Source organism: Mugil cephalus, chromosome 3 (assembly GCF_022458985.1).
Source record: "Mugil cephalus isolate CIBA_MC_2020 chromosome 3, CIBA_Mcephalus_1.1, whole genome shotgun sequence".
Classification (NCBI taxonomy): Eukaryota; Metazoa; Chordata; class Actinopteri; order Mugiliformes; family Mugilidae; genus Mugil; species Mugil cephalus.
In genome coordinates this window covers 7,269,496-7,290,077 of record NC_061772.1, presented here as the reverse complement: position 1 = coordinate 7,290,077, position 20,582 = coordinate 7,269,496, and the positions used below count along the sequence as shown (strand labels likewise).

At 39.4% G+C, this 20,582-nt stretch overlaps 1 long non-coding RNA gene across 1 annotated transcript in view; it reads left to right on the top strand.

Annotated features, from left to right (window-relative positions):
* Window positions 1-19,714: 19,714 nt before the first annotated feature.
* LOC125005593 overlaps window positions 19,715-20,582 on the top strand; it is a 130,071-nt gene continuing 129,203 nt past the window's right edge. The window contains exon 1 of the long non-coding RNA XR_007112461.1: window positions 19,715-19,978. This is a non-coding gene — a long non-coding RNA (uncharacterized LOC125005593). The remainder of the gene's footprint in view (window positions 19,979-20,582) is intronic.

The window sequence follows — 20,582 nt, the reverse complement described above, 5'->3', positions numbered from 1 at the left end:
ATTTATAACTCATTAAGCAAAGTGATCTGCAGTAACTAGTGTTGGTCTCCTTCCTGTGGATACTTCCAAAGTATCTCCTTTAGTTTCTAACTCGTAAAAAGTGTGTCTAACTTTATTACTTGCAGTAATATAACAGATTAATAATGGAATTGGTGGGCTCTTAAAGCAAGCCAAATTCTAACACTATGTGTAGTGCAGCCCTGGAAGTTTTTCTTTCTGTGCACATGCATATGTTTTCTCAGGTTGCATCATTGGCCAGCTTCCATATTAGTTTTGGCCTCCTGCATGCTTTTCGAACCGTCCTTTTCCTTCCTCAGCCTTCTCCTGCTGGACCGTCTCCCTTAAGTAACAGTTGAAATGTTTGACCTTTTAATTGGTGGCTGAGTTGTGCAAGTGAGCTCTGTGCGTTCACGAGCTGCTTCAATGTTCACTCTTGAAAAACAATGCAATGCTTGGGTGTAGTTCAGGTTTCTTGGGATTTTGGAACATTCCCAGAGAAAGCAGAACCATTGAGCAAAAAGAAATTCCTGAAAAGAAAAAAGAAACTGCAAGGATCAGCAACACACAGACGGTAATGACTGCACCTTTAAATCGCCTGTGCTGTTAAAATTCTAATGGCTTTACACTAATTATCATGTAGAGGGATGTTGTCAGAAACCTTCATTCTATCTGCATGTGCGTTATATTTAGACCGGTGGTAGAGATTGTTAGTGCCCCAGCCCAATTAGTGCATGTTAAGCAACAACTGTGAAATTCCCCTTAATTAGATGTGACTGTGTGCTTGCTAATATAATCCGAGGCACTGATGATCACGCTTGAAATATGGATCCAAAAATGAGATGCAACTGTAAGAGTTAATGAAAGAAAAATGTTTTTTAATTTGTGTTAAGCGTGCATCAGACTTGTGGCCTTAAAAGACCTCTCCGCATTATATTGGCTGCACGGTAGTGAGTGTGGGAGTTGTTATGCTTCAGCATTTTGGCAAAGTTAAGCTTAATATTGTCACTTTGACACAGTGTGTGTATGCGTAATCACAATTAAATTGCTTTAACTTTTATGCCTTTAATGCTGGTATCATTTACCGTTATATAGCCCTATCATTAGATAATTATTGCTTTGGCACATCTACCCATCAGTTTCTTGTCTTGTACATCACACTGCATTTGTCATATTGGAACAAGTCTATCAAGGAAAAGTGTTCTTTCAAACAGAAAACTCCAAAAGTTCTGTTTAGATAACCCAATTTTTATAACACTTTTCAGAAAGGAAGGAGTTTATATTATTTCATTGTAATCTGAGTCATCTTGAAACACTGTGGTGCAATCGCTTCACATTAAATATTTCACTCATAACCTTTTGTAAGGAAAATACCAGTTTGTAAAGAAAATATGAGCACCAGAAATGTTAGAAGCACCAAGCCGGGGAAGTTTAAAGAAGACTACATCCTGTGTCAAGCAACAGGCAAGATTCATTGGCCATGCTGAGCCAATTAACACGCAAGGGCACATCCCGAATGAATTAAAAACACCCTAATCCGATCAGTGTGAAAAGCAAGGCCATTTCCTTCACAGGCCTGGACCAGATGGCACTCACACTCAGATGCTGCATTGAAACAGGCCAGGCCCAGTCACACAGTGTGAAATTGGGTTAGCGCCTGAGTCTAACATCGGCCCTGGGCAATGTGAGCTCCCAAACCCATTCTCCACTGGCCTAAAGGTAGAGAGGCCACCTTGCCAGTCTCTGGCCTCGTATTTAATTATCATTCTCAATGCACCTACTAACTTTGCCATTTCAGTCAGATGTGCAGCTGACAGCTTCCCAGAATAATTCGTCTCTTTAGACCAGTCAAGCTTTTACATATCCTAAATAGCCCCTGACACACCACAGAATGTTCTCTTTCGTAGCACAGAAGACAAGCACATCTCTGGATAGAATATCACAGGCTCTAATTGTATACTCTGACCCGAGCCGGGTGGTGTTACCATGCTGAGGTCTAAGTTCCAGCTTTGTTGGAATAATGGCTTGTCAGGATCGGCTTTCAAACTTTGCGGCGAACAAATGTTTGGTGACTCTTGTCAGAAGGACTTCAAAAGTTGTGGTTGTGCTATGACAACTCGGGCCTTGTTTTAAATAGAAAACATTGCTCTCTAAAGTGGGTATTATCACTTAAAGGCCACAAGTGAAGTCTCAGGATCTAAATCTGAACGGCTTTAAATGGATCATCCCGCCTCCGTCTTAGCCAAGAGAGGACAGTTGCTCCTGCCAACATGTCTTGTTCCACTGTGACCTCCAACACCTCACAATGTAGAAAGCTCAAACTAGCCTAAAATGTATATTGGTATCATGCAGTGTGAGGAAGAATCTGATGAGAAACTGTAAAAGTATGTGCACTTTGAGTCAAGCGTTGCAGAAGAATTTTCAGTGTAGAATTGTGAGTAAACTGTTCTGAAGTAGCAAATTAAAGTGTGTCAACAGCAGACACTGTGGACACACTGGATACGTTTGAAACTAAGCCAATGCTAAGCTAAGCTGCTTTGCACATGAGGAACTTGAACTACCACTGTCAAGGGTTAACCCCTGACAGGCAGGCAGTGAAATAACATATTTGACCGTGAAGAACAGGAATTTCACCGCCGACACTGAAAGCCACATAGTCCTCCCACACCTACAGCTCTTCCCCTTTTTGTCCACCCCCACATATATCGCTTTGCCACGCCACATTGTCTTCTTCCCCTATCAATGTCAAAGGCAAATTACGCCGCAGCCTCGAGGACAGGTCAAACTAATTCAATCTAATATGTCAGATAAAATGATGGGTGTGTGGGGATCAAAGAGAAATTGAATGAGATAAAAAATTAAAAAGTAGCTCAGCTTCTTTTGAATTATGACCTAAAGTTTCCTGATTTAAAATGGGTTGACACATCTCTCTTTCGCTGAAAAAAGTGCTTCACATTATGCACACCAGGGTTGGCTCTGACCTGTGCTGGTTAAGCCGGTGGCCAATAAAGTCCACCTTGTTGGCGTCCAGCCGCTCGGGGTTCATGCTGAGGAAGGTGTGGAGGGTGTCTCTTGGCAGGCCCGGGGCCTTGCCAGAGCATTTCCAATCTCCCGAACACAGGATCAGGTGTCGCCATTTTCACAGCACCTTCTGGTTCTGTTTAATAGGAAATGAGGTCCATCAGAAGAGCTCTGACCAAAACTGAGCCAGAATGGGCCCTGACAGGCAGGAATATTAGCCTGTGACGGCAGTCAGTAATTGAATGATCGGCTCCCCCCCTCTCACTCGTAATGAAGAGAATATGTGCTGGGAATGTGTTTGTCCTTCTCTATCCTTCGTCTGCCCTTTGCCTGCCTCCCCCCACCCCCCATTTTTTTTTTTTTTTTTTGCCCCTTAATAAATCATTTGCGGGGTCAGAAATAAGGGATAATTTTACTTCACTTCAAAGTGCTTCTCACAGTGTCATTTCTGTAACCTCAAAGTGATGATGCATTAAAAAGGCTCCGGGTGAGCTCTGCCTCAACGTGTTTTCGCCTTGAAACAAAGCCGTGCTGATAGTATCGTGAGAGAGGGAGCTGGGATACATGAGAGATCAATTATCACACCTCATTTTGTTCTCTTATGCAAAATGATAATGGGTGGACCATGTCAGACCTGAGCCGTCAGGTGGTGTATCCTTTCTCCATAAATGTGTTTCGCAGATTGTCTGAAGGGGTCTGTTAAATCCCTTTAACAGTTAAAAAGCTGAAGGGAAAGAATGTGGCTTCCCCTTGATCTGTCTTCAAATGTCCCTCTGCGGACAAGATTCTGGAGTGATAAACCAACAGAATAAACCTAACACTCAGTGTGATATCACCGCACACCTGTAAACACTACTTTCATATCGGAAGGTTTGTAAAGAAAAAAACATCATGTCCTTGTCTTCCCAGCGTGTTTGTCAGCAAACAGTGGATCCACTGTGTATCTATATCTACGCGTGTTGCAGTGAGACAGAGTGCATGTGCCACAAAGGAAGCTTGTGTTCGAGGCATGGGTGAGGGACGGCGACGTGCTGTTGAGGAGGCAGTGGAGGGGTTGGGGGTGGTGGCGTGGGGTGTGGGTGGGTGGGGGGGCACAGCTTTGAGATACAGCATCATATTTCGCATAGCTCTGGGGAGAATGTCAACTCTGAGAAGAATTCTTAATACAATAATTGCTTTGAGACTTGTTCTTATTAATATTTCTCTGACTTTGGTTTTGTATTTTTTTTTTTTTTTAAACCCTAACCAAAATCAGTTGTAGTGTATCGCTGCTGGAATGCCTGTCAGACTGGGCCCTGACCCTGGGCTGGCTGCTATAATGATGGGAAGATGAAAGAGCCAGGCCCATTCCCAGGCTGCCCTGTTAGGGGGTGCAAGCCTGTGAAATGGAGAGATAATGGAGACCAGGTGTGCTGCGGATGCCTGAGACACTCCTCAGTCAGTCTGAGAGCTCCTCTCAGTGAGAAGGAGGGCACACTACCACGGCTGAAAGTGGATGGGCTACAGTCCACTTCCTCAGTCCATATCGTGCATATATAGTGTATATACTGAGCAATATCGTCTTAAATTATATGTGTAGTTATTAGTTCAGTTAGGAATGTTTAAGTCGGTGAAGTTGGACTAATTTGTGCACAAAATTGATACTCTGCTGTATTTTCTCCCTCATAAAGACCCCACCATGACTTGTATTCATAAATTGGCTGAAAGCCTGTTTTGTGTCCCTGTGGTATTCATAAACATGATAATTTGACAATTCAGAACAACTATTTTTGAGCATTTAGCCCTTGTATCTGTCGTTAATTTAAAGTAGAGAAGTTTTAAAAGAAAGGTCAGGCAGGCTGGCCACAAAAGCGTCTCTAATTGGACCAGGCAGGCTCGCAAAGCTCTGCTGTAATTACAATCTAATTAGCAGGCAGCTAGCAGAATCCAACATGCCATTTAACATCAACAATTTAACCCTTTACGAGGACGCCTTTGAGAACATATTTCAAAGATTCTAAAAGATCCTGTGGGAGAAACGTTCTGCCCCACTTCTGTTCCTCTACAGGAGGTCAGTAAATGTCAACTGGGGAGAGCGCTGGAAACGCTGAAGAGGGACTCGAGCGACGGTAAGTCCTCATTAAAGTCATCTACATAAGAGCTTGTTGAATGATAAATATTAAACATTGATTACATACAAATAGGAATTATTATCATCAGCATGTATTGTCTTCCTGAGATTATCCTGGAATTAAATATAACAAGGTCCTGTTGAGTTTTTTTTTTTTTTTTTAATGAATTGCTCATTATTCCTCCATGAATAAGGGCCAGTAATAGAAACATTACACGCTGTAAGAATACAAATGTATATCTATGTGGTTTCACATTTTGGAAGTATTGCTTTTGGTATTGTGTAAATTGACTGGTCACTGAATTTACTATTTCGAGAGATTTTGCCTTCAAATGGAAAAAAAAGGGCCATTAAATTACGAGTGAATAGGTAAATGTTGTATTAGGGTAACTAAAACTCACATGTAGAAAATTCTTCTATGACGCTGAACACAGAATGGGATGATCCCACAGGTCGGCCGCTTTTACTCTATGAAGTGGTTGATGTTTCATTCAAGTACCTGACCTAACCTGTGTGACTAGCACATATATTGAAAAATGTGTGGATTTTAAATACTACAGTTTGGTTAAAAGTAAGCCGGAGTCAAGCATCTGGGCCAAACTGTGGCCTTGTGTTGTATTTTACAACTAATACATGCCTTGCGTATTTTTCCTTTCACCTTGATTCCAAGCAACATTGCCAAAACATTGAGCAGAAATGAAACGAAGAGAAATGAAGAAACACATTGCGTGCTCTCTCCTTTTACTCTCCTCTTCATACTCCGTGGCGCATTGTTTAGTTCATTTAACGGCGCCTGCACGAGAACGGGAGTCAGCTAAACAATGGGAACCAGTCTGAGCAGTTTTACTTTTCAGTCTAAGTATCTGTTGTGCAGCAATTCCTGCAATTGTGAATCATACCCAATTAATTTGCAGCGTAGAGCCCGAGGCCCGTCCCTACCCGGAGCACACACACTCACACACGCTAATGCAATCACAGCCTATCCTGTGGTGTGCCTTTTTATCCTTCTCACTCTCTTCCTTGTGGAGACATGACACTCTCAACGTATCAAGCCAAGGTCACTGAACAGCCATTTCGAACTGTTGCCTACTGCTGCAGCACGAAATTAATAAGGCCACCATTTAAATGCTACAGTTATCAAACCCACATAACAAATGCAGGGCAATCTTCCCACAATGCACTCTTTCCCTCTCCCATTCCCTTGATATATTAATTTTTGACCAAACGTCCCCGCTTGACTAGTGTAATGAGGTATGATGTATTGAGCCTTGGCTGTTGCCATGGAGACAGCAGTCCCCTCTTACTTGTCATTAGAGCACAAACAAGCACTGGCATCTAATGTCATTCCAGTCAACATGAGGTAGAGCGATGAGAAAGTGAGAGACTGTGCTGGGTCCCTAACTCCCTTTCTTCGATTTGAATTGGCTTCTGCGTGGATTATTTGGATTGTACTGGATGCTATGGGCCAACACACCCTGTGCAGGATCATTGTTAGGCCATTCACCTGGGGAGAGGTGCATTTAATGTTGTCTTTGTATGATTGTATCATCCCAGTGCTTTGATGTGAGCCCACAAACGGAAATGTGTGTGAATAATTACCTGTCTGAGGTGTACCTGCTGCTTGTCCTGTCCTATGTTTAGGCCTAATATAATTAGAAATCCATTTTTATAGTCTGGATTCATTTGAGTGTGCTTCAAGAAAAAAATAATAAATGTATAAAAAGTCAGAAATGTTAATTTTTTTGTAAGATATTTATAATAAATATCCTCCTCAGGGGAAGTCAATTAGAATAGTATTGATGAGAAGTAAGATAACATCCTGGGATTCTCATTTTCTGTACAACTCTGGGGGAAAAAAATTACAGGCTGATTGGGTCTTGGAGAAAAGAAATCAGACAAATACACAACATCTTCAATACAGAAGGAACAGAGAAAGGGGAAAACGAAACAAATGAGTCTCATCACATTTGGGACAATGCTATGCAGCTTTCTCTCTGCTGGTATCATTTTAAGCCGTGGTAAGATAATGACGTTGTAACTGAGTAATAGTACTGCAGCAGCTCTGGAATATTGCAGTCTATTTTATTTCCATTTAAGATAAAGCTTTCTACTTGTTGTCTTGGCATGAAAGTGCGTTTCATTTTTAGATGTTTTTTTCCCCCCTCATTTCAGTTTTAATCAGTGGCGGCTTTCTACTCCTGTTGTTTGAGGTGAAAGTGTAGCTGCATGCCTCCCTGTCTTTTCTCTGAACATAATCTCTTCCTCACACAGAACAATAATCCTACCTTATTTTCTCTCTCAGTGTTGGTCTTTTATTACTTCCAGGTGTTAAGGCCCTGTCTCCCTTGCAAGCAGATGTGCTGGGGGAAAAAAAAAAAGAAAAATGCCCTTTGTTTGGAGTTGTGCTATTTCAAACTGAATATTCAGCCGCCAGTGCTCTCTGATGGAAGACAGCATAAAAAAAGACCAAAATAAAAAATAGGTGAGTGAGTATTTGCATTAAAGAAAAGCAGTGAAAGACGTGGGAGATTGAAAAAACAAATGGAATACAGATCAAACCTGTGTGTGCTGTGTGCACAGAAAATAGTCACAAAAGAAACTCAGAAAAAAAAAAGAGGCAGACAACAAGGTAAAGAAAATAACGGTAAAAGTATTTTTTGGTAAAACTAGACTTTTGTTATAGATCCAGAGATTCACAGAGGACTGCACATCTGTTAGTGAGCCATCTGTTGACCGGCCATTTTATTGTAGAGATAAATGAGTGTTAACTGGAAGGATTTTCTGTGAGACGTTTTCAGGGTGCCTTCTCCTTTACTGCATACTAAATGACTATTTTTAACTGGTTGTTTTTCTGAAGCTGAACTCTAGCGAAAAATATTTTGTTGCTTAATTCCAATTGTTCCTGATATATACCTGCCAAGAGTAATATTTGAATTTGCACACAAGAAGCACAGGGCCTGTAGCCGCTGTGTTACAAACTCCATTTTGAACTTTCTCCTTTTATCCTGCAAGCCGCTAAACTGAGATCACATGTACTTGCAATGAAAAGTGACAGGAAATTGACTAAAGCATTGGAAATCAATGGGAACTAAATGTGCCCCTTAAATACAAGTGAACAGCTGATAGCTGCTTTCTGTCTACCTCCCTCTCTTTGCCTTTCCATCTCTCTTTCACTCTCCCTATTTGTTTTTACCTTCTTATATGTTCTACCCCGACTCTGTTTCCTGAGCCAGTGTCTATGTGCTGAATGAAGACTACATGATTTAAAGTGGATGCATTAAAATAAAAGGGTGCACACGATGTATTAGTTTTGTCTTGTCTTAGAGTGGATGACAGGTCAGAGTAAGAGAGTGGTAAGTTAACATGTCAATAGAAGTTTAACTTTTAAATGTTCTTTTCGTGTTATTTAAATATTTTAGAAAAATAAAGCAAAAGTGACTGTGTGCAGCAGCATTTCTGAGCGACACACCGACCACAAAATCGGCCCCTGTGCATGTTAGTTCTCTGGCTGATTCATTTCTTCAGGTATAGATTTACATATTTATAAAACTAAAATTTTAGCGTGTGTTGGGGTGTAATCCGGAGAACATTCTGAACAGTCGATTGCTCTTAAAAGTTTTTAGATTTAATAATTTTCATGGCCGGTAATTTACAGTACAACTCTTGCTTTGCATAGACTACACACTCCTGGGTTTCATTTTGAACTCACGAGTACTAGGAGAACAAATTTGCATGCTGATGCCTTCACAGTCATATTCCTGACATAAATCAATATGTCAAGTCTGCAGCAACACAAAAAGATGACTTGATCCATAGCAAGTGTGAATGCATATTAGTCCCTTTTCCAATTGAGAACAATGGACAAAGTACCAAAATTATAGAATATTTTTTTTTTAATGTCAGTTTTCTGCGTTTTGCCAACATGTGTCAACTACCTCTCAATAATGTCTCAGATAAAAACTTCCATACTGAGCCAGAGCCCCTTTGAAATAAGATGGGATACATGATGATATATGAATAAAGTAGAATTACTGGTCTAAATGTGAATTTTGTAGAGGGACCAAAGGGGTGTGTTAAAAAAAGAACCCTGTGGAATAATTCTTATTTTTTTGCTTTTTGTTACCTGCATGTTCCAAGCCTTTTTTTCCTCCCGTGTTAGATGAGGAAGTCAGCTTTTGGTAGGCAGAAATGTAAACAGAGAGACATAAAAAGTAAAAGATTTTCCATCTCCCGCTTTCCGCCCTCTCCCCTCTCCCACCCTCTTTCCTGCCTGCACAGTCTGGTGTGAGAGTGACCAGGCAGGGGTTAAATCCATTGCACCATAAAAAGGAGCTGTTCATAAAATGGAGGAATAAGAAGCAGAAATAATATTTCAAGTATGATTAGTTCATCCGCAGGGCACCTTGTGCGATTGAGAAAGGGGGTGAGAGTGGGAGGGGGTATTGTGCACGGCAAGCAGTAAATTATATCTAGCCTTTGAATGATTCCTGCAGATCCTATTACGACAGTGAGGGGGACTGGGGGATGGTGGGGGGGAATGGGGCAGTTGGGAGAGAGAAAAGCAGCAGAACGAATCGGATGAATTCTGTTTCCAGCTGTCCGAATGATGGGGGAGATGGGGGCGGGGGGTGTAGATGGGGTTGGGGTGCAGAGAAAGGACAATAAGACAATCACTCGTTCTCCGCCCTAAAACACTGTCATGTAGACACGCAAACACACGGACTCTAAACACTGGATTTTATTTATTTATTTTTTTTTCCCCCACTTTTACTCCAACCATCTCTCTCAACAAATTTTACACCAAGTCCTCTTGCCAAATGGAGAAAAACAGTATCTCCCATTACCACCCCTGCACTACTCCATCCTCCCTGAATATTTGAGAGGCGCTTGTCTGCCATTTGTCACTTTGACTGGTGATATAGTAGCTGATAGTGGCATTAATGTGCTGCTGCTGGAGATAGTCCTCACAGGGAAACAGAGACGCTGAATTTATTCACCCGTCGCCTCCATTTTGGCAGTGGATGCCAAATATTTTTCATCAGGTCTTTTTCTGTTTTGGGTTAGTGCAAAGACAATGCTCTTTACATTAGTTAATAGCAGGAATCAGTGTGTATTCATTTGTCCAATAAAATGTTTTCTAATCTAATAAAACCCAAATACAATTTTAAAGGTTTTAATTATGTTTTTATATATTTTTTTTTGTTTTTTTTTTTTAATGAGACTGTGAGTTTATAAATTAGATGACAATGGAAGGAAATGAGATAAGCTATAGCCGCATTAAAATAAATAAATAAATAAAAAAAAATACCCTTTCTCAAGTGAGCTTTATTAAAAGCATCTTTCTGCTTTTAATAAATCAACTATATCACCGTATCGTTTGTGATTTACCAGCTGGGTCTGGATAAAAGCAGGATCAGACGTTACAGTATTTCACTTTACATACTGTGTATAAACACGAGTGCTGACATATGCCACCTAAAGCTCAAAATTCTTTGAATGTGAGTTTTTTAAACACCATCAGCAGTGCTCAGCTTATTGGTACATGGCAGCAACAGTCCTGCCTCAGTAAACCCTCTGTTTTTAAAGTGTCTCCCTTCTGCCAAAAGACAAATAAGTGTTTTACTTGAAAATTACGACAACACACAGGAACCTGTGGAGCCAGATATAGTGGAGCTTGATTTTTTATTTTAATTAATTTTATTTTTTCTTACATGATTAGGTGCATTTTTATCAATTATGAAATATTAGTCTTGTCCTGCATCTCTATTCTGGTGGGGGGAAAAAAGGTTTGATTTACTGTATGTATGAGTTCATTAATTAAGCCTCATTTTGTTGGATAGTGGGTGAGTGCCAACGGAGAGAATGGAGAGCCTGGACATTTAATGCAGAACATTAATAATAACAGGGGAGGAGGCGAGGGGGAATTAAAATGAAAGAATTCTGCACCCAACCTCCCACTTTAATTGCAAATTTAAATTTCCTATAATGGATTCTGACATCTCAAGTCACCAAAATCCATCATTCTGAAGGGTATTATTCCTCAATTAACCTGTCACCCCCACCACCACCACCCTGTGTCTTTCTGCAGGGCTTCAAAAATGAAGAATTCTAATTACTTTCAAATATAAAGCAGATTGATAATCCACCTTTCTTACACACACACACACACGGTCCCACAATCTGTAAATTCTCACTTACTGTAAGCAGATGGAGGGGAAAGCCTGCACAAGAAATGTTTGCCTTACCCTTACATGATGCAGCAACCACTTAGCACAACTAATATCACAAACATGAAGCGTGAGCGAGCTAAGATTCAGGAAGTAGAAGTCGGAGTTGACCAAGTGGGACAGAAAGAATGCTGACATATGTCTTACGCTACTAAGGGTTGCAAAATCTTGACTGATCACTGAAGGGGACCAGGCCTTTGCTGTTTGGCCCAGTGTTTGTAGAATTCCCTGCTTGAGGATATCAGGCAGGAAAACTCTTCCTTCCTTTTTTTTTTAATTTGTTCTTCTTATTTTTTATTGTTTGGCTTTGGTGATATTTGTTGTAACTATTTGAATGATCTCATCTGATTTTTAGGTATATACATGTATTATTAAAAAAGGTGCTATATTAATGTAGTTATTACTGTTGTTGTTCAAAATGTGTCATCTTTTCACACAATCTGAAAATAATCTCAATGAACCAAGGATTCAGAAGCCTTTAAAGCCACCTAAGTCCAGCCTGACCAATTAGGAGAATGTCGAATGACGGAGATATATAAAAGATTCTGCACTATTTCTAGGTCAGCATTCAAATTGAAGCTAATTTGTAGCACTGAGTATGTAACCTCCGTTGTACAAAAGGTTAGAATTGTGTCCTTCCTCTGAATCGGCGTTCAGATGTGACTCAGGTGGATTTTTATTTACAACACATTATGTTGAGAACATTAAGGTCTTGCGAGAACACTGGGTGTTTTGACTTGCCTGGAGTTGGAAACCAGAACTGAATTAACTCTGCCTTGACCAAGGACAAGTAGCACCTTATTCTTCAGAGACATGCCGTACCTTATGGTTTGCTCTTTGTGGCGAAAGAGCCCACACGCTCTTCAAAGCTCTGAAGATCTAAGTGAAGACCAAAGACGACCAAGGACTGCTGACTTTCACGGACTTTCCTCCACAGTGACCGGACCTCAACCTCACTAAACATTTATTCAAGCACTTGACTTCAAGACTGAGGAAAACCAAGCACTCCTGTCATCACAAGAAACTCACTGGAACATTGTCAAATAATTCAAGATTCAAGACCACTTTATCGATCCTCGCAATTATTTTATTATTTATTATTTTGTTATTTATTTATTTTGTCCAAGGAGTCATGAGATAATAAAAAAGACATATGGACAAGACATAGACATAAGAATGAAATAAAATAAAATAAAATACTAAGATAGAAGTAAAATTTACAAAAACAAAGTACAGTCCAATTTACATGAAATATACAGTGAATAAATCATTTAGGATTATTTAGGATTATGACAATGATGATGATGATGATGATTAGATGCTGATGCTGGAATTATAGCTTATTAGGTTTTGCCAAAACTTAAAGACTGCAGGCCCAGTTAAGTGAATGCCACAATTAAAGCAAAGTGGAACATAGCAACTCACACTATATATTCATTATATTCAGTGCTTGTATAATCCGTGAGTACGAATGTTGCTAAACACATCATCGCCTCAGAAGGCCCATCTAAACAACTTGGTTGGGCCAGCAGGTCTTTGCCTGGCAAAGCCATGTTATAGCTATACATCAGTGCAGAAATAATTGTGTCCTTTTTTTCTTTTCTTTTTTTAAACATACATTGCTCAGATTGTGAGAGTACACAACAAATTGTAGAACAAAATACTCACTGCAGATGCTTTCCAATTGGCCGCACAGCTCTTTCACACAAATGTACACTGTGAGCTTTAATTTACTATGTATTACAATTTTATTCATATTTGTTTTAGATTGAATGTTCTTTGCTTGAAGAGAAAAACATTTTCACTGTACAACTACCAGCAACACAATATTTATCTATGCATCTGTTTCACAGTTTTACGTGTTTCCTAATCAGATTTTCTACAAAGTGAGCGTCCCACTCTATGACAGCTGCATTCACATTCACACTCGAAGCCAGACCCACCACAGCTGCTGCCAGTGTTGCACTCCACAGCTGTGACTGATGTCGTGCCCATATCTGTACACCACAGCCTGATCTTTCTTACGAGCAGCCAGTGGCTTGCTTGTAATAGCTGTATGTATACAGCCAAAGCAGCAACCACCGCAGCTGAGTGCTTAAGACAAAATGCCCTGAGCTGCAGTTCTCCTATTGGTAGCTAATACACGTGATCGAGAACAGTGACTGTATTAAAGCCGTAGAGGCAAACCTCACACTCACACAGAATCAGCTGTTACTCCTCAAGAAGTTAGGTTTTCAAAACTCATGCATCAGCCGCAGTGTACCGCAGCTCTACTGACCGTCTGTCCTCTTTGCCAAAATGTGGCTAATATAAATGGCTGCAGTTCTTCATAATAATTCAGAAATAATCCAGCATGAATGATTTCATAAAACTATGTATGTAATAATGAATACTGTTCTACCTTTCATATTTTTATACTGCAGTGAATTTTTCCAGTTGCTACCGCAATCCCCTTTATTCCTTATAATGTGCTCATAATTACACATTCTAACATATTCAGCATTGATATTTTTTGCATTAACAAAATGTATAAAGGATGGTCTTATTTTACTTATTGTGGTTTAAGATTGGATTACAGACTGTATTTACTAGAACAATGCAGGCACACATTTGTGGGTGCGCATGCTTTCTCTTTTTCACTTGACAACTATCCAACTCCTTTAAAATCGGGGAGGTCGGTGGGAGACATCTGCAGTTTGAAAGTATTGTGGACTGAGGAGAGATGTTCAAACCAATCTCCAAGCCAATAAATCACCATGTAAACAAAGCAAGTGGTGGAAAAATAGTGTCTCGTCAGAGGGCACCAACAGAGGGCAGATACAGACTGTGGTTGTAACAAGCTGTGTGCACAAACGGGGCACAAATCAAGAACTTGGCTTTCGCACATCTTGTAATTGAGCATGACCGACACCTGCCTTATCCTTATACCTGACCAGAAATAGATCAAAACCATTTTCCTCCTCATCATCTCCATCAGTTCGCATTGTTTTATCCCCTGCTGATCCCCCAAACACTGGTAAAGGCTAAACAGAAACCTACATTAATAAACTTTCAGATCAATTTATGGCCAAAACATATGCAGTCAAGCAATTTAACTGCAATGCCAAAGCAAAACATATGGTGAGTTTGAAAGTGACTTTCACATTTGAGCTATGAAGCAAGGTATAGCTTAGTATAGCACGTAACCAAGCCCCATCTATCATTTTGCTATAAACCAAAGGTTGAAGAACATGTTTAAACATGTTATTTAGTATTTGTTTTGACAGTGTGAATGTTATGTTATACACCCCAAAGCTAATTATAAAGATATTTCAGTTTCCTATTAATCACCACTATTAATGATTTTGATGATGATTAATGATATTAATGATAATGAAATGTATTGAAAGACTGATGTTGCAACATTTCAAGGCCCAGATTGCACCTGACCTTGACCAACATCAGTTTGACTACTGGTCCCACAGATCAACAGATCTCGCCTTCTTCATAACCCTCCACACTGTTCTCAGTCACACTAAAAGCCCCCAAACATGCATCAGGATGCTGTTAGTTGACTTCAGCTCAGCATTCAACTCCATCAGCCCCAGCTGACTGATCAACAAACTGCAGCTCAGAACCACTCCGTCTGTGGATCGTGGACTTCCTGATAAACCTCAGCACGTCTTGATGGGCAACTCCATAACCTCTGACACCGTCCTCAACACCGGAGGCAGGGATATGTCCTGCCCTTTTCACACTTTACACCCATGACTGCGTTGCCACCTCAGATACTAACACTGTCACGAAATTTGCTGATAACAGAACCATCATGGGACTGATCAGCAGCGGCAATGAGGCTTCACACAAGGAGGAGATCCTCAGCCTCAATACCAGAAAGAGCAAAGAAATCATCATTGATTATTAGGTGGTTGAGGACAATCTGGTCATCAAGACGGCTGACTGGATTATAGGCTCCTCACTTCCGGATCTGGACAAGATCTACTCAAAGCATCTCCTCCGGCAGCCACAAAGATCCATAGGAACACCGCTCACCCAGGACACTCCCTGATCAGCAGCCTCCCCTCTGGTAGACTCAGAGTCATGCAGGCTCACACTAACAGACTCTTTTTCCCCAAGGCTGTGAAAAGGCTGCTGAATGAATGTTTTTATATCTCCAGTGTGCAACAAAATTTCATTGTAACTTGTGTGCAAAGACAATTAAAGTTCTTAAATCTTATTGCAATCACTGAAACAACTGCAAGGCATGCAAGCACGTGTTTGTATTCACGCTATATCGTGTCTCAGATGATGACCATTGTGCTTTATACCCATTAGTGTCCCTATTTGAGTCGTGTACCTCTACCTTTCCTGACATGATGTTCTCTGATTGTATTGTATGTCACCATGTACTCTCAACTTGTGCGCTGTTTATGCCTATCTGCTCTATTTTCTTGTTTATGCCTCTCTGCTTTATTTTCTAGCTCTCAAAAGCAGAAGAGGATTAGACAACAACTGCTCAAATGTTACCTGAACATTGCTTGCTTTCAGCATGCCTGCCCATTTAACTGACGCCAGTTACTACAATTTCCATCATGAAGGTCCATTAAGAGTAAGTTAGTTGTGGAAACAAAGCAGAATAATGTATTCCCTTTTTTGTAACAGTTCACTCCTGGCAAAGCAGGAAAAGAAAGAGATGCAAAGGTAACTTTTATATGCTAAAATAAAATAACTGTTAAATAATAACAAGGATCGATAAAATCCACTCAGATTCTATAATCAATTGTCTTTATTGTTATTATATGTCAGATGTGACCTTTTGTATATCTATTAATCTAGTCTAAGCCTTATGATTTTCAAAAGCCTTCCACTCAGAAAAATATTGCACAAAAACATATTATTTTGAAGAGTTTGGCCTGAAAACTCATAGCCAGAATATGAATATAACACTTTTTACCCTGTTAAATTTCTATGTTCCTTTAAAGAAGGCATCTTTTGAATTGCAATGTATGATACAGCACACTTTTCAGGTTTTCATTTCCAGCCCTCATAAGCACGCAACTATCAAACAAACAACCATTAAATGTTATCTCGACACCTATTTAATTAATAATAATTTTTCCGTCTAAAGATCTATTAGAAGGAACTCAGTGGGAAACAAAACAAAATTAAAAAAACATTCCTTTCCTGGCTGGGGCAGTGCAGTCTATATAGGCTTTATAATTAAGTTTTACATGTTAAAAAAAAAAAAAAAAAAAAAATCAAAACAATTGCAGTCAATGAACATGATGAAAGTGAACTTGATTCTATTGTAACTATACTGTTTGCCAAGCCATTATATTTTTCAAAAGACTTCTACCCTCATAAATGTCACACGTATTTTGGAGGATCTGACTTCCCAAAGTCACAGAAGAATGATGGAACACATAAACAAAGGGGGGAATACAGACAGTAATAAATGTCAACATTAAGAAAAGCAACAAGCATGCCAAGGAGCTGTGAGCATGTAGGAAAAAAGTTTTTTTTTTTTTTAAATTATAACAAGTCATCAGCCTACTGGCATAATGCAGCAGTAGCTGGAAGTCACTTACGTAGCTGTTGACTGTTCCATACTTGTATAATCATTCAAATTTAATTAAAGGCTTAAGGAGAAAATGGCCTGAGCTGACAGTATAATGAGTTGCCAAAGGACATATTTTTAATAATCTTAGGTTGCAACAAAGATGCTACCAAGCCATAGTCATTATTAGCCTGTATAGTCACTTTTAGTGGCCAAGATAATTCACACCGGCCCCAAGAAGTGCGCTTGTTTCTGTAAAATGTTATGACTAAACTGATGATTTCATTCTACCCATCAGTATTAATTAACATCAGCAAACACTAGAAATCCATAATCAAATAGTTCTCATCATTTTAATATTACCTTTATAGTCATCTCTTTTATTCTATAACTGGATTTATCCCTTGTTTTAGAACAAAGTTTTATTTTGTAGATGCATATTATCTATTGGCAGAAAGAGTAGTAAATTATTTCAAATTATATTAGTTTATCTTCACTGGCAACTACGCATCTTAGTGCTAATTTTGGCTTTGAGTGTGCCCACCATATCTTCAGTCCACCACATTGCATTGGCTCTCGAGATAGATATATATGTATTTTGTTTAGTTTTTCTTTCTTTCTTTATATTTATAAAGATTATTACATTCCAACAGACATTAAATCATGTGAATTGTAAATTGGTAAATGGAACAGCTCCATCTATGAAAGTTGTCTGAAACCACTTTGCTAGCACACTACCTTCAGTCAGTAACTGCATGACCTCTGTTAGGTATGGCCTCATAGGAAATCCAGATTTTCCTCCACAAAAATTTGCCTAACAAATTTGTAACGTTGTAAAACTTGAAAATAACATGTTTGTTTACATGAAGATAACAGTATGTAACACCTGCACTATGTTCTCTCTCTCTCTTTTTTCCTGCAATAAAATGTGCAATATCAACTGCATATTGGGAAATTTAAATTCTTCTTCTTTTTTTTTGAGTATTTACTTACTTCCTTACTTTATACTACTTGGTAGTACTTGCACAATCCATGGGACCAATACAGGACTTTTTTTGTCTTGTATTATTGTTCAGTCGTTTATCCAGTTTGTCATCTCCTGTGGAAATGTAGCTGCCTGGCTCACTTGATTTTCAGAAACTTATGGGTGAACACATTTATGGTTTCTAGATACCCCACACAAACTATACAAAACTCAGTACAACAGATGTTAATCTTGTACAGTAAGTCGAACATTGATAGCGCTGTGGACAGAATAAAGCTTTTCAAAACAAAAGCAGATGACAAGGCAGGAAAATCATAAAGCTTTAGCTAGCTGCGTTATTGCAGGATTAAGAAATCAGTGCGTTTACATGCACAGCTCGAGCTAATCGAGCTATGCTCAAAATTCGACTTTCTGAATGCAGTCCTTATCCCATTAGCGATGTACGTCTTTTCAACGGGTTGATATGGCCATCTTCCTGGTTGACCTATTAAGTCATATAATAAACACGAGTCCTTCATGTGGCAGACTGATAATTCAAACAACAACAACAACAAGATGGATAACAGTACAGCTTTTTAAGTCTCGTATGTAATGTGTGTGCTACTAATGGCGCAGATAAGTTGCACGCCCTCAGGTAATTGTTCTACTGACTTTGGTTACCTTCTTCTTCTGCAGCGGCTGTGGAGCATGCGCACACACGTTGGCTAGTTTAATTCGGATTAAGGCATATACATCAAGGAAAAATCGATTTCCAATCGCATTATTTGGGTGTCTTGGTCGGATAAGGAGAATTCCTATATTAGTCTGAGTAATGCGTTTAGATGCGCTTAAACTGTCCAGTTAGAGTCGGATTAAGGCATTTTACTGCATAGTTGCCTATTGTGAATTGGGACGCTGATAGTCTCTGAGTCTAGGCAGGAACATCAGAGCCATATATAAGAGGGAGTCTGGCCAACTAAATAATGGGCCGTCTGATCTATGTCACTATGCTGATTGGTTCTGAGCTGGTCACGTGTTTCATGGGCGCCATTTAGATACATATTCACCCGTAGAGAAATAAAGTCATACCGTCAATAATGTGTACCTTGATCTCAAAAACGCCCAACACCGTTTTACAAATTATTACCATTATGGCTAGTCTGCTAATGTTATAATGTTAATACTAATGATAATACTAAATAACAGTAAGACTAGTTTCATTTTCACTATTTCTGAGTATTTAAAAATTTTCTGAATAATTTCAAACTTGTAACTGCGATGGATGAACAGAAGGTAAACAGCTCCTGACTGATGAGGGGATTGGGCTTCAACGCATTTTACAAGCTCATTTAAGATATTTAAAGTAAGTAAACGTAGAGATATTTAAGTGAGGGCCTCTTACACATTGACAGACGTTGGCAATAACATTTCTAGGCTCGTTAATGGTGAACATAGGCGATTTATTTCAATATAGCACATCCGCCCCATAGGCTTACACTGTGTTTACGCTGGAGAATCTCCCCTCCGATGCATCTAACATGGTGCCCATGATTTGAGTTGACCAGACTCTGTAATATACGGCTCTGAGTAACATGGGCACAGTGCCCCCCTACGTAAGAACTAGTTATTTTTTAAATTTTTATAAAGATATATGCAAATGTGTTTTCAGATGGATTATAATTATTAGAAGCTTCGTGCATTTTCCTTAAATTTATAAATTTTCCTTAATGTATTCTACAGGTCCAGTTGCCTTGCTTGTTCTGAGCGTCTTGTGACTCCAGCTGGACTCAAGTCTAACGGCCCTGTAATCGTAATCATGTGGGCGACAGACAGGTGCGTGCAGGGTGCGTCAACAACAAGTCAACAGCTAGGTAGCTAAATGTTAATGGCAGCTGCTAAATGGCCACTACTCAAGCCTAAATATTCACAGGTATCGTTAAAGGCCGTGACAGTTTGCTCTTTTGTTTGTTTAGAGTTGATTTGGGAAAATGACGTAGAGATTATTCTTTAGCTCGCTAGCTTACTTGGTGACTCGTGCTATTTCACCGGCTACTGGTCTGACTAGCTCAACTGTTAGCACAGCCCTGCTCCAATGACGAGCCGAAGGGACAGAAGCTGGATGTGTAAGTCTGAACCGGGGAAAGATTATGTGAAAGTACCAGAGCAATACGCATATTGTTTTTATTTATTCATTTATTTTTATTAGTATTTCTGTTTCATAATGATGACGGCTATAACGTTAGGTGTCAACGGATTGTTTCAGCCTGACAATAATAAAAGCTACCTTTTCATGCTACATGATTATAATAAATGTATGCCCTGGCAAGTATGTTATTATATAACTGACTTTCCATTGTAAAGTAGGTATTGTAGAATTAATTTAAAATTAGCACATAAGAATACTTATTGCAGCCCGTGTTTCAAATGTTGAGCGTTATTATTATTTTAATTTGTTAAACCTGTGTAATGATTCTAGTCTAAAACTAAAGTTTATTGCTGCTTAAACTGTCTGGTTTGTTTATTTATTGTGTGGAAAAGACACAACCATGAAACTGGAGTGTCTAAACAGAATTAAGTTAAAGCCTTCTTTATCGTGGTTTGAAACTTTCCAAGGTTAAGAGCCAATATCTTGTTGGTTGCATCAAATCTGTTGGTCTGCACACCTTGCTGTCTAGCTGTCAGTGCCAACCTCTCTCTTTCGCCCAGTGCAATCACGCTAATCCAATC